At 38.7% G+C, this 17,953-nt stretch overlaps 1 long non-coding RNA gene across 1 annotated transcript in view; it reads left to right on the top strand.

The window, feature by feature from the left end:
- Window positions 1-1,513: 1,513 nt before the first annotated feature.
- The window catches only part of LOC101750454, a 63,912-nt gene continuing 47,472 nt past the window's right edge, over window positions 1,514-17,953 (top strand). Inside the window, exons 1-2 of the long non-coding RNA XR_005860942.1 lie at window positions 1,514-2,097; window positions 5,189-5,318. This is a non-coding gene — a long non-coding RNA (uncharacterized LOC101750454). The remainder of the gene's footprint in view (window positions 2,098-5,188; window positions 5,319-17,953) is intronic.

The raw sequence follows: 17,953 nt of genomic DNA, 5'->3' as shown, positions 1-17,953 counted from the left end.
TAAGTCAAGGATTGAGTAAAGAACTCATATTTATGCCAATACAGTTCTATTTATGGCACCTGTATTTATCTTGCAACCATGAATGGGCCTAATGAAAATGAGGATAAGCTCCAGCATAGTGAGGAAAGTAGGTTATGATGTTCTCTTCCTAAAACTACAGAAAATTTTCAGAGTGAAACAAGTACCTAACAGTTTGGGTTACTCTTTTGGCCTAACTGGTGCAAATTCTGATTGCTCCACCTCCTGGCATAGTATCTCACCACTTTATAACCAGTGCAGCACAAGCAGATTCCATTTATACTTTTTCAATAGCTTCTAAGTTAATCTTCTGTGGTGGACTGACCTCAGCTGGCTGTCAGATGCCCACTCAGACAATCTCTCACTTCTACACAGACTCTCCTCGCAGTGTTGGCATCATGGCTGCTGGGCCCAACCATACTCTGCAGAGGTGCCAATGGAGGTGGCTGGAGCTGGCAATGTGGCCTGTGTGGCTGCCCCGGCCTTGACTCATAGAGGCCTCTGGGCAACTGCACAGCCAACAGCTCATAATGGGCACCTCCATGTCCTGGGTCTGGTGGGATGGAATTAACTTTCTTTCACCCTCTGGTGCCTTAAATAGCAGTAGGCATGTATTTAGAGATAACTGCATCACATACTGTTGATCATAACATTAACCACAAGATCTGATTATCTGTTTTAAGGATTTTATTTCAAAATTTATTTATTCTTCATATAGTTCTTGTGGGAGTTGTGATACCCTTACCAAAAGTCAGTAGTATTTTGAATTATGAGGAGATATCACTCAGCAGAAATTAACCCAATGAAAACTCAGCTGATGAATGTGAGAATGAGTAAACCAGATGATGAATGAATGTACAAGGGCTGCTCTGAAAGTAATGCCTTGTGTTTTATTATGTTGACCCACAATGTCAGAGGCAGATGTTGGTGGAATGGCAGGAGAGGTTGAACCCTCCCAGCAATATTCCATTACATTTTTGTTGCTGTGAAATGGCAGCAGAGAAACAGTCTGACAGAATGGCGTCTGACATGGAAGTACATAATAAGCAAAGGAGTGTCAGTGAAGTCCTCCATGTGGAAAAAATGGTGCCCATTGACATTCATCGATGGTTGGTGAATGTTGATGGAGACCAACCAGTGGATGTGAGCACAGTGAGGTGGTAGGTGGTGTGTTTCAGCAGTCGTGATAGTAGGTCACCTCCACTGGTGTAGATTTTTACAAGTGTGACATGCAGGCTCTTTTGTTCATCGCTAGTAAAAATGCACAGCTAATGGTAGTGATTGTTGAAAAGTACTGTTTTGTAGCTGATAGTTTGCTCTATCAGATAGTGTTATTGTGCTCTTTGTATCTGTTTTTGTTTCCATGGAAATAAATAGGAGGCAGTACTTTCAGAGCTACCTACCTACAACAAAGGAGAGTCGTGTCTAATATTCACAATTCATTTTAATTCTGAATTCATTTTCTTTGGAAAAAAATTATTCCTTTTTCCTCTTCTTTTGAAAAAGCATTTAGAATCAGCTAAACCCTTTTTGCAGCCTTTATTTTAAATTAATCATTGCATTGGAATATCCAGATTTATAAATTAAGAAAATCATCTTTGCATTACAAAACCACATTTTCTTTTAACTTAGTGGCTGCGTTCCAAAGCAGGAAGTTAGGAAAATACAGCAACTTTATAGCCAGAGTAAGATAAATAATACTCTTCTAAGGGGGAGTGCTATTTATACTCCCTTTGTATTTGTATTTCCTAATCTGTTCTCTTCTCCATTCCAGTGACTGTAATTTAAAATCATAGCATTTAAAGTAATGTTATATTTCCTTTCCCATACTACTGCTGTTTTGCCCCCTTCAGAAATTACAGTGATGTGATTGCTGGTGTAGTCAAGCTAAAAAGAACAGCTCTCACTTTAATGTGTCGTTTCAATCTGCTCTTTGTAGGTGGGTTGATAAGGTGAAATAGATAATGATTTTGTAAATGTCTTGTCATGAATAGGCTTGATGTCACACATGTTCTTAAAACCACATCACAGTATAGAAGTACTCATCTTCCTGAAGGTGGTGCCTCAGAAGAAGATGAGGTGAGATGGATTTCAGCTGGGGTAAACTCATATAGCTCTTTGTTAATAGCTCTTTTGGATCTTTCTATAAGTAATTCTGCCTTTTGCATTGAGGATAGGGAAAAATGTTGTATAATTTATCAGGATTGTGTTGCTTGCTTAGGAAAATAGCTGTGAAGTGTAGGCATATATGCCCTAGAACAGCGTGCTCTAGATTAATCACCCTAAGCTTGGATATAGGCTGTTATATAAATGTGCTGTTATCATCTTCGTCATTGAAAAAGAGCTTGGAAACAATTCTGGCTCATGAACTGCAAGTAGCTGGGAGCACATAAGCACAGAAGAGACGAAGCAATTCAAGAAAGCACTCCCTCTCAGTGGCTGTGATTATGCAGCAAAATGCACTTCTTCCTACTTAAGCAAAATAATCATGTCACTGTAGCCAAGGCAGGGCTACCAGTGGAGTGGCTGTGGGCATCGATATGGGGCTAGTGGGAGTGATCCCTGAGTAGCATCTCCCTGGGACAGCCCACAAGGCTGGTGTCGCAGGGAACGAGCTTCTTCATTTCTAAAGAAAGCAGAAGAGCTAACTGGTGCTTACGAATCAGATGAGGGGCATTAGGTAGTCAGAAGTGAACGGGGTGAAGGGTGTCAAAATGTTTGTCAGTAGCAGAATAGCTATTATTTCCTAAGGTATTTTACTGCTGACTCTGGTGGAGTCCTTCCTGAGACACCTGTCCCACACTGGCTCAAGTGGAGCTGGTGCATTTAAGCCTGACAGGGAGTGTGCATTTTGAGCACTATAGTTCTTTAATTATTGCAATTATGTGGGCATTCATAATGCAGTATTGTTTGCATGTGGTTCTCAGCAGCAACTTCACAGGGCTGAAACCTAATACAAAATGCAACAGAATTATCCTGCTATCAAAAACTAATATCTTTTGGGATGCACGAGTCACTAAGCAAATATAAAAAGTCAACTAAAACAACGCAGTGTTAATTGACAAGGCTTTTTCAGGATGAATAAATGTTCTCTCACACAAATCCAAACAGTGCCAGATACAGTGGCCTGCTGTTTAGGATCTTCAAGCACTATGTCTTTGCAAATGCTAAATAATACTTGTGGTGGGATGTTGACAAGCATTTTCTTATCTCTCTGTAACTGTCTGTGGAGCTTGATTTCCTTCAGGTATTGTTTACCTTTGATTCCCAGAAAAGTCCTTCTCTACTAAATTTCCTACTCAACTTCTGTAAGAAAAAGGGAAGCATGCAGTCTGAATGTTTAGAGTTGTTTTGTTTTGGTTTGGTTTTTTTTTGGCTTGTTTGCTTGCTTGCTTTTGGTAGCCTGACATTAGAACTCAGATATACCTCGAATTCGAAGGGGAAATTTTAAAACTCTTCTAATAAGGGCATTCAAAGAACCTACAATTAATCAGACCCCTAGCAACGACATAACCCTTTTCTTTTATAGTTTTGCTCAGTGGTGAAGATGAACTGGATGACAGTTTTTAGAAGATTTGTACTGAAATAGTATAAAGGAAAGGAAAGCTGCCCAGCCTATGGCTGCCTCATCACACTGCTATGAACGTGGAATAGAGGTGGCAGAGTTAAATCCATCGGAATACCTGAGCTGCAGTAAGAATAAGCAGTGCCCAGTGTCTAATGACACAAAGAAATGCTGACATAAAGCAGTGACACATACCTTTATCCATCCCTCCTCTCAAGCCAACAACGGATCTGAGTAAAGCTCAGTCATACCTAGAGCTTTTCCAAATCGGTAATGTGCGTAAGAGCTGTCTGGCAGATGTGGAATAAATCCAACACAAATGCAGGCCGTGCAAGCTGACTGCATGTGCAGTGCAAGGGGCAGTGCTTGGGCTGCTGCCTGTTGCTGCTCTTTGAGGTGGTCAGAGCCCATCTCAGGAGATGGACCAAACTGTCTTGTGGCTGGTGACCCAGATATAAGGTTTTGACCTGGGCCAAAGCTACCGGACATCACCAAGTCACAAACAAGACTATAAACATATCAAAATACACCTGGAGGGAACCTCTCAGCAGAAAGGAGGGAGAGGAGGAGTCATGTACAGAAAAATCTAGGAAAAGCCCTCAATATGCTAGAGTGCTTACAGAAAATGACACGAAACAGATCTCAGTTCTTCTAGGTGTTCTCAGGCTAACAGAGTTCTTTATTAACACGGTTACTTTTTGTGAGCCTATAAATGTTAAAATGTGATCAAAGCAACAGTTTGTTCATTAATAATACAGCCTAGAACTGGGCAGTGATTCCTAGTTGCGAAATGGGTAGCACTCAACCTTGCTTTCTGATTGGCTTTAGGGAGCTTGAATGCATGGCCTTATTTCACTGCAAAGCCCTGGCAGACTTTGCACATTAAAATTCTAAACTGTCTAAGTAGGTGTGAAACTAATTTTGTGTTTATTTTTTAAAAACCACCTATGATCATTTAGGGCCATCCACTTCACTTTGGGAGGCCCTTACCTAGCTGCAGGTGGGCCCTCGGAGACAATAAAGCCCACCTCAGAGAGGATAATTTCTTGAATATCATAACCTGAATATTTATAGCTTCTGGAATCGTTGTAGCTACTTATCCATGTTTCCAGCCACAACTTTTCTTAATAAGAAGGGCTTTGAAAAACTTGCTAAATCTGGACATAAAAGGAAACAGAAGTTTTCCTAGTGCAGTGGAATTTTTTAAAAGTCACATAGTAACTTTATTGATGAAACAAGGAAGAAAGCACTTTTCCACCAGACTTTGCAGAGCTTATTTACAAAACACAAGATTTTTTCATTAATGTGTAGGCAAGGCAAAGTCATGACGAGGTTTCCTGCAGAGTGAGGACGCTTATGTGGCTAGTCATTTCATCAGCGGGTTATCTTACTCTCTTGCTTGTGGTGTTTTAATATGTTTATGAGAGACAAACCTTGGGGAAAAAAAAATCAAAGAAAGATGAAAGAACTCAGAGGAATTTTGGCTTTTTAAAGTTTTATTTAACATGGGAAAATGTGTGCTACATCCTATTTACACAAATACAAAAATGTTTGCAAATCACCTTGTACATCTATAACATCAACTGATATTTCTTTGCCTTGCAGTTCACTTAGTTACTTATAAAGAGAAGTTCCATGCCAAAAAAATTTGTCAGTGGAGCCCAAAGAGCACTGAAACCACAGTGGCTGTGGTTTACCTTCAGATTCATACACCTAAATTTGCGTATCTAAACAGGTAAGTGTCTGCTAAGCTTCCTTTCCTGTCAATGAAAAGCAAAGATTCAGTTACCTAAGAATGAGTAGTACTTGGGATCACCTGAGATGCCCAAGTGTCTCCCACCAGGTTCTTTCTTATGCTCCAGAGATGACCAGGTCACCTGTGTATGGGTCCTGTGTATTTCTGCTAGCCCTAGGCAGGTGATAGTACTGGCTGTCTCAAATGGGACAAATGTATTAGGCAACAGAATCATGCTTTGTGTGAATCTGGGGCTGAACCCTCATCTCCGTTGCTTTGCATCAGTGCATTGCAGTATGCTTGTGTTACCTCATAGTGTTTCTGTACTCTGTAGTATTTCCCAGTGCTACTGTTCAGTGATTTGTGAGAGGTCATATCCTTGGCTTTGCCAGGCTTCTCAACCCTTATTTATGGTTGCACATAGCCCTGGGAAGGCAGAAATTATGGCTTTAATAACATTCTCTCAAATAGACAGACTTGGAGAACATGTTAATAGTTTGCATGTAGTTTGACTAATGCAGAGACATAAACATGTATGTATACATCACACATTTACTATATTGAGAGAGCCATGGCTGATAACTCATTTTCTTCCTAGTACTTATTTATTTCTCAAAGTAAAAGGATCTGAAAACCATCACAGTGATTTCAGTTTGTGAATTCAGCTACATCCAGGACAGAGGCACTAAGCAGCTCTGTGCAATCAGAACAATGTCCACTCACTGCTGGCATGAACAATAATATTCCTACAGGAAAGAGTGCAGATGAAGGTGGGTGAATATTAGCTAAATTTACTAGCTAAACTTTCAGAAATTGGGCCAAATTTTCAAAGATTCTGCTGCCAATAACTTCACCATATATGTGGAAGAATGGGAAGTGCTTTTGAAAATGTGGCTCCTCTTTCTCAGAGATTCAAGAAGATCCCAAAAGCACCACCAAGTGAGGTGGATTTACCTGCTGAATGAGGTTGCAGACCTAATACTAGTCAATTTTATATCAGCTGGGGAAATTGTACTGCTTTTCATGAATGAAGAGCTACGAAGTGTTGCAGTTCTGTGGAAGCCGAGGCCTGTGTTTGTGTTACTACTACCTCCATAAATGTAGGGACTTAAAACTAGAGTGTTGTTTTCCTCTAAATCAGGATAATGAATGTAAGTACATACAAAGAATGAGTCAGCAATACTGTTCTCTGTCCTGTGGGTAAACAACTGTTCTAGAAACTATCTACCATCAGTTCCAAAGCTTTTACCATAATGCACTAAAACCCAAGAAACTGTTCTTTCCAATCATGAGGACCTCGCTCCCCTAAGACAAATCTTGCAAACAGTAAACTGTGAGCCAGCCCCGGCTCCATTTGTACCCAGAAGGAGGAGGCTTTGGTTCTTTAGTTAAGAGGTCTGAGTCTTTATTTTTTTCTTTTTTCCTGTGCAGTGTTGGAAAAATAAAATAAAAAGACTGATTGATTATAACAACAAGCTGAGCACCAGATGTTTTATGAATATATGTCTTCCTCGGCCCACACCCATGTTCATGTAAGAAAAAAAGAAAAACAAAGGACTGTTTATAATTGTCAGAATATTAAAACCTTTGCTTATTCAATGTTCTTTCTTCACTGGCCTGTTCGTGCAGCCAAAAAATTGATTTATGACACAGACCATTCATTGCTTGAGTTTTGCTTTCCAAACTTGGTAGAAGTATTTCATGGCCATAGTCAGATGTCTTTCTTTATGTAAATTTTGATAATTTTGAGGCTATCTTTAAACCAGTTCCTGAAACCACAGGCCATAATAACTCATTTGGTTTCAAATGCTCTGCTCAGTCCCATCAAGATGAATTGCTGGATTCAGTGTCCATTGCCAAAAGAGAGGAACATTCTCTTCTCCTGTTACATAACATTAAGTGGGAGAAATGGGAACTGAGGCTTATGGACTAATAGGTCTTCTGTAGCGTTGGGGCTTTCTTCCATGCTTTAAGTTGTCTTTTCCAAACTGATATCAGAAATTCAAAAACTGCTCCCCACCAAATTTGCTAATGCAGTTATTACCACTGCAGCAGCACTGCCATGAAAGAAAGGCCATAGGCCAAAGTTTTCCTGCTTTATCCATACAAACACTTCAGTTTGCTTTTAAAAGACTTATTGTTTCAGTGATGCAAGGTTTGGTCCAAGAACATAGAAAAAAATGTCTTCATAACACTATTTTATTGTTTCTATAAAAATCTGAGTTTCCTTTTCCAGAAGGGAAATCCTTCTTAGGATTCATTACTAACTTTAACCCCTCGGATAACAAAGTATTTGAATGTGTTTTTTTATGCCATTATCAGTTTCATGGATTTATCATTTCACATCATTTGATAATGTTCCAAAACATGCTTCACACTTCACAAGTTGGTTTGAATCTCATGCAGCCACACTTTAAAGACAGACAGTAAAACTGGGCAGAATGCTTTAACAGGAAACAACAACTTCCTTGCGTAAGGCTACTATTAGCTTTAATTAGGATCTTGAACTACTTGAATCTGTGTTTAACGTGTGTTTCACTTTGATCTTACTGAAATGATCAATGACATGACTGCCTTGTTTAAACTTCAAGATGTATAAAACAGTGCCACATAAATCAGATGGCTAAAAAAGTCCCCCTTTTTCTGTTAGAACAGCTTTCTGGATGTTTTTATAATCTGTGTATTTAAATGTAGTTATCTCCCTTAGCATTTTCTCAGATATATACACATGCATGTTTGAGTTTAGCTTCATTTCTTCAATAACTAAGGCTTAGACCATCACATGGTGAAGTCCATGTCTCTGTGCCTTGCTCAGTCCTCCTCTGCAATAACTTTTGAACAAGTCACTATGTGACAACCCAAACTAACAAGCAGGAAGTCCCAGAAAACCTAATGACAAATCTCGTGGAAACTGAAGGCTGCAGAGACAAGAGAGACCCAGATAAGGGCTACTACTAAGGGAAAAGCCATTATAATTTAGCTCTGTGGCATCTAAAGGCACTGCAGATGACCAGTACGCATGCACCGATGAGTGCAGGACAGCATGTTTCTGCTTTCCTGATCGAAAATAAGGGGGAAAGTGTGGGATGGGAACCCACAGGGGAACAAAAAGACTTGACCCACTGCTCGCTGAACAATTTCAGGGTGTATCTGTGGGTATGTAGTATAATTAACATGCTACAGGACTATGACAATTTTATGAAGTTGTCTATGGCCAACTGAGGACCTTGGCATTTGCTTAGAAAAAGAAATTCTTCTCTTTAACCAGAGAAGGGGAAAAAGGGAAAAAATAGAATTGAGATTACTGGCCATTTCTGTGACTTAAATATTTTGTCTACCAGACATCCCAAACTGCACTTCAGCTCTTGATCCTAATGGACAGGTCAGCAGTGTTTTTCTGGTGCAATAATGGAGGTGAGATTTTGTCAGTACACTTATTCTCAGAAATATCATCAAATAGACTGCAAAGTTCCTCTTCAGTCTACAAGCAGAAACATCTGATAATACACAAATATTTATGACTTTTACATTTAAAATAGAAGCACTTGGTTTCTCTTCTACAAGCAAGATTTCAGTATCCTTGATATTAAAATGGTGAAAAAATATTGTAGTCTAGAGAGAATGCAATATATTTTTAGCCCTTTTACTAACAGTTTTGATTTCTTGTTGATTTTTTTTTTCCATTGACAACACCAGGGAATATTTTTCAAAACCTCAATGCTGGACAAAATATACATAAAAAACGGGACCTAAAAAGCATTCCAGTAAATGAATTCCCTCTTACAGTATGAAGTAAAAGTAGATATTGCGTGAATAATATAGCTAGAAGACTAATTAATTAATTTAATTTTAGTATAGGGCCATTAAGAATTCTGATTATGCCACATAATAAGTGGAAATTAATCTCCTGAGGCTTTTTGTGCACGTGAGTATGTGTGTCTGCATTTTCCCTCCCAACATGGAGCCACGGATTGAAAGAAAGCTGTGAACTGAGATGTGGATTAGCTTTGAGCACGTCGTGGCAGTGAATGCGGTCTTTTTCTGTGTTACAGAAATTCTAGATATTTACAGTGCTCTGTAATATTGTCAAATAAAAAGATTTCAGCAGCTGACAGAGGGTAGGTGGTTAGCAATCAGAGAAGTGGAGGCTCAGGAGAGACCATATTGCTGTCTACAGCTTCCTGAAAGGTGGGGGTCAGCCTCTTCTCCAAGGTAACTCTAAATAAGACAAGAGCTAGTGGCCTCAAGTTGCAGCTGGGAGGTTCAGGCTAGATATCAGGAAAAAATAATTCTCTGAAAGAGTGGTGAGGCATTGGAACAGACTGCCCAGGGAGGTGGTGGAGTCACCATCTCTGGAGGTGTTCAAGAAAAGTGGTGATTATGGCACTGGGAGATTTGATTTAGTGAACATGGTGGGGATGGACTGACAGTCTTTCCAAGTCTTAATGATTCAAGGACTCTATGATATTCCTGTTTTTTGTAACACCTCTGCCAAAAGTTACCATATCTTCTTTTCTTTGTTATACATTCATTTACAATTATCCTGCTTTACAAAAGATACATATAATTGTTCTTGGTGGAAATAATAATAATAAAATGCCTTAAATTGGGAGCACAGTTCCTCCAGGCTCTCTACATAGACTAGAGACATCTGCAAAATGCAACTCAAAGTTTTGATGGGTTAAGTGTCTCTGCTAAGTGGTTTTGAGCAGCTCTGACCCTACCAGTGGCACATCTGTACTGTTGGTTCTGCCCAGTCTCTAAGCTGTGAGTTTCCTCAGCATGTTCCTACACCAGCTCCACATACAAGGTACACGGAGGAGTTTGTTTTGTGTCTCTACTTCATCAGTAACTTATCACTGAGGAAGAAGTATGTGTTAGGAGAGAAGCTGAGGTCTTTGGAGATGTGGAAGAATGAGCTGATTACTTTTATGCATTTAGATTCTTCCAGTTTCGGTGCGAGCTACTCATGAAGCTATTTCTAAAATCCATACAAAAACATTACCTGAATCTTCCCTTGGCTTAAAATCCTCAAAGCTATTCAGGTGTGAAGAGCTCAGTACTACTTAGAGTCTGGGCCTCATTTTCCATCATGTAAAGAAATAGCTGCCATGTGTCATAGGAACTAAGGTATTGCAAAGGAGCTCTTATAGCTGTAGGCAACAAAAACTAAATGTACATTGTAGCCTGTGTTTTCTGCTTGCATGCTTCAATCACCGATCAGAAAATCTTTTAGAAAGGGCTATGTTTCCAGATTTTACACATAATTTCATCTGAATTTACACTGAAATGCACTAAAATTCCTAAATATTTCCATTCATCTAAGTAAATGCTGCTCTCCATAGCTAAATGTGGATTTAGAGAACCTTACATTTATAGTGATATTTCAAAAACTGGAGCTGCTGAATTGACTATGGTCTAAAAATATTCCATGCAGTGATGCAGTGCTTCAGAGAGCTGTATCGAGACTGGGGAGTGGACAATGTAACTTTGAACAGCTGAGAATCTTTTTTTTTTTTAAGTTAAGAATGGAAAATACACGAAATATCAGACAGTTTGGCAGTTAAAGCAGACAGAAGACAGCAAGAGAAATCGTGATATAATAAATAAATGAGAGGAAGAAATATTTCTTTCTCTACATTTTCCACACAGGAACACTTAGGTGCAACTTTTTATTTTTATTTATTTATTTATTTATTGTGGACCTATGTCAAATACATAAGGAACTTGATAATGACACTAATACTGACAAAAGAGGGAATTTGATGGCTTTAAATATGCATGCTGTGATCTCTGATTTATTGTACACAAACCAGACAGTATCAGCCAAAGATAATCCCTGTCACAGAACAGGGACAGTGTTTCTCATTCAAAAATAGACTTCTGCTATATATAGCCCACTTTATTATAAACTTTATTTTTCAGTGATTAAATTATTTAACTCCCTATGAGGTATAATAGTGTAGTACAGAGCCAAAAGAATCTTTCAAAGCTGATAACTTTAGTTAGGATGCATTTCACTGTTCTCAGTTTTTAACTCAGTGGAATAATAGGGCAACTATTTTGATTCCATTCATAAAAGGAAAATAAAAAATATAGCAAAACAATTGGAAAACAATCTTTCTGGGAGATGGTCTTGCCACATTTGGTTTCATGTGCCACATAGTGCAGAATGGCTGCATCCTCTTCCATTCAGAAGGACAGCCCATGAAGGTGCTCACCATTTGAGCAAGAAACCAAAGCTGCCCACTGTTTGAGCAAGAACCCAAAGCTCAATGTAACTGGGAAATCTGAGAGCAATTGCATGAGCAATGACTGAATGGAGGAAATCTGCCTCCTGGAGAAGTTGTGCTACCATTTAGTCAAAGGTTAAAAAGCTTACAAATCAGAGGTAGAACAGTTTAGTTCCTTCTAGATACAAATTCTAGTGACAAGTGTGTTGGCTGCCGATGAGAGACACATGGGCTCAAATAACCTTCTATTTATCCCATTAGATCTTGGATTCAGGTTAGAAATTTCCACTGGGGAACTGAACGCTAATAACAGGGTTCTTCAAAGTGGCCCTTTTTCTGTCTTATTGAAACTTCTGCATTTTAAATAAATATGAAGGAGATGACCAGGAGTTAGTTAGAAAGGAAAGATCAGTTTTTATATCAGTCCTGGACTTCGGGGTTTTGGTTGATAAAAACTTAACATGAGCCAGCAGTGTGAACTTGCAGCCTGGAAAGCCAATGGTATCCTGGGTTCCTTCAGAAGTGGGGTAGCCAAAAGAGCAAGGGAGATGATTGTCACCCTCTGTTTGGCCCTTGTGAGGCCTCATCTGGAGTACTGTGTCCACGTCTGGGGCTGCAAACACAGGAAAGATGTGGAGCTATTGGAGAGGTTCCAGAGGGGGATCCTGAGGATGATTCAAAGGCTCTGATGAGACCTCTTCAATGAAGACAGGCTGAAGGAACTGGTCTTGTTCAGCCTGGAAAGTAGAAGGTTGCAGGGAGACCTCATTGTGGCCTTCTAGTATTTAAAGGGATGTTTATAAACATGAGAGAAAACACCTTTTTACACAGGTAGATAGTGATAGCACAAAGGGTAATGGTTTAAAACTAAAGGAGGGAAGATTTAGATTGGATGTCAGGGGGAATTTTTTTACTGAGAGAGTGGTGAGGTGCTGGAACAGGCTGCCCAGAGAGGTGGATGCCCCATCCCCGGAGGTGTTTAAGGCCAAGTTGGATGGGCAATCTGATCTAGTACTTGATCTAGAGACTGGCAGCCCTGTCAGTGTCAGGGAGATTGGAATCTGATGACCTTTGAGGTCCCTTCCAACCCAGGCCATTTTATGATTTTACGCTGGCTCTCTTGTGACATGCAGAACAGAACAGTTTCCACAGAACAGCCTGTGTGTTTGCTAGGCTGATTATGTGCTTTGAAACACTGAAGAAAACATTTTAACTTCACATACTGTATGAGGCATAGGAAAGATTTGAACACTGTCTTCCTATACTGGGTAAGATTATTCTAACCAGTGAGACACATGTCTCCTCTGATCTGTGAATTGCTTCAAAACTCCTTAATAAATGTGGGCGCTCTTCATCAGCTTGTTTCAGAAAGACTCAGCTGATCCAGTCTGTCACTTCTGAATGTTTACCTCATTTTTTTTTTGTGCCAGTCAAAATTCACCAAGTCCAATTTATGTTGAAGAACCTCTGCAAGTTGAAACTTAGCCACCTTTTGGTTCAGCATTTCTAGGTACGTTATAGGACAGTACTGCATTCATGAAAAGAAACATCGGAGCAAACAACCCCAAAGTTTACAATGCTTCTGAGGACTTCAGTTGTTCTTGAGCTCCTTGTTCAGCGTGTCTTCTAAGGTAGGCAGAAGAATTCCATATTAGCCACAGAGAGTTATCAGAAGGCCAAACACTGTGCAATACTAGTTTTCCATCTGCATGAGCCCCTTCAGTGATGGGTGTGAGCAAACTGGAATTTTCTAACCCTTCAGGGCAGAAGTATGAAGGGAGAGACTTAATCAAGGCAGCAGCATAAGCTGCCAAGTCTTCAGACAGGAATAAGAAAGGAATCTTCAGCTGCTAGTGCTAATCCTCCCAGAGTTACAATTTGCTCAGAGCACTGCCAATCATTTTTACTTTTTTAGTGCAATCCATTCCCATATGATTTTTTTTTTCCTGTGGGATTTGAATAATTTTTGAAGCTGTGGAGAGATTTTCCTGTGGAAGCATTGCAATGTCAAGTCCTATACAAGTGGCATGGCCTGATATTACTTCATTGCTTGAATTAAGGTTTGGCTAATACTAAATGAGAACTTTTTTTTTTTTTTTGAGGAAATTTGTTCAAAGATGGTAAATTTTAAATACCAACGTGTGAATGACTGATAAAAAAGGTGTTACAAATATTTTGTAGAATTTTTTTTTCTTCCTGCATTTTAGAGCAGTGCAGAATGTCTGGAACTATAGAAGTTCCCAGAATTTTGCTTAAAACAAAACAAAACAAAACAAAGCAAAGCAAAACAAAACAAAACAAAACAACAACAAAAAAGGCTCCTGTTTCTTCTCAGCTTGAAACCACATGATCCTCACCTAAACCTGACTTTTTTTTTTTGTTCTCTGCTTCAATCAATTAAGAATATGTGCACAGCTTTTTTGAATCTACTTACTGCTTACTTATGACACTGGAAGGATGTTCCAAACTGGTGGTCACTGAATTCTTTTACTTAAATCAAAACATTCTGTAGAAATCTAAATTTAACCATCTTTTCTTTCCCTGAGACTGATAGTAAGCAGACTTATAAACTAAAGTGGTACAGTATCTCTTTTCAGTACAGTGCAAAGAAAGACAGAACTGCATCGTATATTTAGGCTAGCTATAGAGGCCAAATTCAGTCTTCTGATGCATTCTTTGGGATCGTATTGAATTCAATGAGAACCACCTGCCCACAGAATTTGACCCCAAAATGAAAGCCTAGCCAGGGATTTGATTTGAATTACTTGACTTAGAAGTGAAATAGGCATTTTTCTTGATAGCATTTTTTTGTAGTAGTTGTAGTAGTAATAAGGAAGAAAGGACATTTCTCTACAGAATTTGTAAGAAAAAAAAATAGTATTACTTTTGGAAAGTAGTGATGGCCTGCTGTGTTGTACTGTCTTTTAAAAAGTGTCATTTTCCTGTGGAATATCCGAGACATTATGTTTGAGGTAGCAGGGCCTTCTGATGCCTCATGAATTCACCTGAGGAACAGTCTGAAAATCAGCTGAGTCTCATTTGGTAGCAGAACACTCTCTGGTCTCTATTTATTCTACTACCAGCAAATAACTTCACCGACCATACACTGTAGATAACTTGTTCGTAACATCTTGTTAAACTACAAAATGTATGTTAAAGAATTTGTCTTCGACTTTGTTTACAAGATAAAAGGACAACTGAAAAACTTGTTCTAACACTTCTTAAATTTCTTCTTCAATTGATTATGGTAATAACAAAGCATGAGCATTCTTTTACTTAATATATATCCACCTCTGTGCCTGTCAATGAAACAACATGGCATCTGAGGTCAGAAAATCCTCATTTCACTTTCCTCCTAAATAGTAATCCAGTGATGGCAGCAACATCTAGTTGTTAGAAGTTAAAAGAAGAACCCTTGAAATATTTCAGATACTCAGGTACTTGAAAATAAAACATTCATTTAATAAAAGTGTGATCTTGAACAGTTGGAAAGTGCACTAAACTTTTAATTAAAACATACAATAAACTTTTGAAATACAGTTTCTCTATCCTTTTCTTTGTCCCCTTTGTAATGAGAAAAACATGAGTGAATTGTACAGGCAGCTCAAAGACGTGTACTTAAAATCAAGTGACTGGATACCAGTGGTATTTTCAAGGACATGGGAGACATTGACTTAAATCAAGGACTGAAACCACTAGAACATGTTCTTAGGCATATTCTCACTCCCCTTCTTCCCTTCTCCTTCCATTCCTCTTCTTTGCTAAAAAAGTGTTTGACTAAATAGAAGAGCTCTCTTGATTTTTGAATAGTTACTTATTTGGGGCCAGATCAGATACCTTTTCTTAGAACGAGTAGTACCCTCCTCCACAAGGGTCCTTAAGATTGCAATAGTACTAACAGCAGTGTAAGGTGTTCCTTCAAAGTAACAGTATTCTGGCTACTAAAATGTATACCTGCTATAAGGTCACCTATTCTATTATGTAATGCAAGTTTACAATTATTGGAGGTACTGTGGTCATCAAAAAAAGTGTGGTTGCTATAAAAATGCCATCCTGTGAGGTGAGCAAGCCCTCTCAAAACCAAAATAACATAGATGTGAGAAATCAAACTGTACAGGAGCCTATACCTTACAGCAGTACTGGGACCAAAGAGAGCTTTCTCTGGTACATGCCAGAAACAATGAAGCTTGTCTAGTTCAAGAGTCAGTACAGTTAGGCATGTAAGCAGATTTCTAAATCTATCTTGGTTTGGTGTCCTCATGTAAACATCAGACTACAGGCTGCAGTGTAGACTGCACCCAAAATTATGAGACTTGGCTGCACCAGAGGCAAGTTGCTCCAAACCTGTGAGTCAAGGCCATGGGCTCCCAAAGCATTACCTTTGCCTACAGTCCATCTTAATTGGTCATTTAAGATGCAAACAAACAAACAAACAAACAAAAAAACACCCTGTGAAAGAGCCCAGTTTTCTCTGTTGACTAAAAAATGAGTACATAAAAAGTCCATCAAACATAGACGTATTCTTTGAAGTTTTTTAAAGTCAGACAAATTGTATTTATGGTGTTTGTTCCTGACCTTGATTAACTGTTGGTAAGATTGCTTATCTTATATTCTACTATAAGCAGTTAGGTTACTATAAATAGAGGCAAAAGTTGTCTTTTACTATACAGCTATGTAGATCACAGCACAATGCTCCACAACCTTAGTAGCGGGATATTAGTTTAATACAAATAATAATTATTATAGTTCAGCATTCCATCAAATTAAAATATACTAGCTCTCTGTGTCTAAAATCATACTGAGGTCAAACTTACAGCTCAGTGAAAATTTGAGTTGCTAAATTTGAAAAATCTTCTGTCCTCCATCATCTGATTTGAGTTATTGAAGCATTTTGTGATTTTCTACCATATGTGTTAAGTTTATTTCCAGAGGGATTGGATTGGGATTGGATACTGAAACAAAGAATCAATAAGTCAATCAGTTCCAGTAACAGTCATTAGTACACTTTTTAACCTCCATAAACAGTACGTTCAGTTTTGATAACTTCCTTGGTGTCTAATTACTTTTCTAAGACAAGATTAGTGTGACCATCACTGTATTGTCACTGAGTTAACAATGCTCTTTTACAGCAGAAATTCTAATTTCTAAATCTAAAGGGTGCTTTTGTCTATCTACATTTGGTTAATGCATAATCTCCTTTGAGGTTATTACGTTTGGTGACCTGATGGTTACCTACTTGAGATATACATTAAAAGATAGCAGTGTATAATTTTCACAAGCAGATTGAAAGCTTAGTTTCATAGTAGGAACCACCTTGATTTTGGAAATTTCTGAGTGTAATAGCTCACATATATTTGAACTACAGGCAGCTTCTTTAGTTTGGCCACTACTACCTATCAAGCTATGTTTGATTTTAAGCACTTGCTGGAGATTGTACGTTTCTGTTCCAAACAGTCTTCTCTTTGTTTTTATTCTTCAGGAATGTGAACATGAATCCTAAAAGCCCCAACAAACTACAAATAAGTCCAAAATACAGCTACTGTAGGCCTGCAATTTATTTCTTTGATTATTAGTCATATTTAGTGTGTGGGTAGAATTTTGTTTTCTGAAAGTTCTCTGTACAAATTATTGAGTTAGTTGAAATAAGCAGAAAAAATAACTGGCAGAATTGCCTGCCTCTTGGCCTAAGGGCTAGGAGCACATGAATGCACTCAAGTCAGTATCTCCCACATGGCATCCCATTGCTGTGCCCACTTGAGTCAAGGGACAAGAAGCAAGTACTCCTTTGAAGTACTACATTAAACAAGAGATAAGGAACAGTAAACTTAACTGAAGCCTAACTGATGTCAAACAATTCTGTCTTCCCATTCACAATAAGCAGCTGCCAAAACTGTCTTTCAACCTGTGTAATGTAATCGTGACAGCAATCAACCAAGCCCAAGCTCTTTTTTTCCTCTTCCTATGTTATTCTTTTGCTTCATCAGATCTTCCCTATAAAGCTGAGTGATAAGACTTTGCAATTCCATCTATGTGTCAGAAGAAACAGTGCACAAGGTAATGACAGGTTTAGTCACCATAGTAGTGGCTGTAAACAGTTCCCAAGTTTCCTGTTCCTGAATGATGTTGCAGTAGCTTCCTGCAATTACATAACACATTGTCATGCAGATTAGCTACGGGTCACTGCATGAGGATAGGAAACTTCAGAGGTTTCTGTTCATCCTGTCAGGTTGGCAAATCTAACATAATGTTGGGATCACCTCCAGCATTTCTATCCATACAGTTTATTGCAGATGCTCACTCAGAAAGGGGTGTAAAAGGAATTGTACTGTTTGACTAAGGAAATGCTCCAAATGCCTGCTTTAAGAATGAACATTCAGAGTCTAAATCCTTGAGGGAAGATGA

The sequence above is a fragment of the Gallus gallus genome, chromosome 1 (assembly GCF_016699485.2).
Source record: "Gallus gallus isolate bGalGal1 chromosome 1, bGalGal1.mat.broiler.GRCg7b, whole genome shotgun sequence".
Lineage (NCBI taxonomy): Eukaryota > Metazoa > Chordata > Aves > Galliformes > Phasianidae > Gallus > Gallus gallus.
This window is presented reverse-complemented; position numbering and strand designations above follow the sequence as displayed.